This window comes from Myotis davidii, unplaced genomic scaffold (genome assembly GCF_000327345.1).
Source record: "Myotis davidii unplaced genomic scaffold, ASM32734v1 scaffold67, whole genome shotgun sequence".
NCBI classification, from domain to species: domain Eukaryota; kingdom Metazoa; phylum Chordata; class Mammalia; order Chiroptera; family Vespertilionidae; genus Myotis; species Myotis davidii.
This window is the reverse complement of record NW_006298521.1, coordinates 434588-435262: the sequence shown is the minus strand read 5'-3', so window position 1 is coordinate 435262 and position 675 is coordinate 434588. Positions and strand designations below refer to the sequence as shown.

At 68.3% G+C, this 675-nt stretch overlaps 1 protein-coding gene across 1 annotated transcript in view; it reads right to left on the bottom strand.

Moving 5' to 3' along the window:
• The window catches only part of CELSR1 (cadherin EGF LAG seven-pass G-type receptor 1), a gene marked incomplete at its 3' end in the record, with an annotated part of 131659 nt that overhangs the window by 50479 nt on the left and 80505 nt on the right, over nt 1–675 (bottom strand). The window lies entirely within an intron of this gene.

The following is a 675-nucleotide window of genomic DNA, read 5'->3' as shown; positions in this document are numbered from 1 at the left end:
GGCCGCCGCTGAGCTCCGTCTGTGCCGCCGGGAGCCGCCTCCTCCTGGCACGGACGGCGGGGTCTCTCCTGCCCGAGGAGAGGGCCCCCAGGGACATCCCTGACTCGCCCTGCGGCCCAGGCACCCTACACCCACGTGCTGTGCGGACTGACCACCCAAGCCGCGTGGCCCTCAGGGGCACGAGCTCTGTCCCGTCCCCTAGGACACCACCCACGTGTCTCGGAGTCGGCCCACATGCCTGGCTCTGTTGGGTTTCGGGGTGATGGTGCGCACCCCGCCGCTCACCCAGGGGCCCAGGCCTGGCTCGCTGACGATTCGCACCAGCATTCTAGGGGGCCCGTTGGACTCCCAGGAGGGGAGCCTGCTCCATCCAGATGGCAGCAGCCAGGGAGAGCGGGGTCCAGGTGCCCACCCAGAGGCCACAGGACACGGCGTCCCTACCCGGACCGTGTCCCCCACGGGGACCGGCAGACAGCGGCGCAAACAACCAAATACCAAACCACCTGCTCTGCTACGTTAAACCTGACGGGAACCTTAAAGTGGGAAAGAGCTCTGTACACGTCCAATCAAACCTAAACCCTCCGGGGGAGCACACCAGGGAGCCCAGCACACAGGGGGCCTGCGTCCCGTGTGGCCGTGAGGGGACCAGTGAAGGGGGCGGGCAGCCCCGTTCCC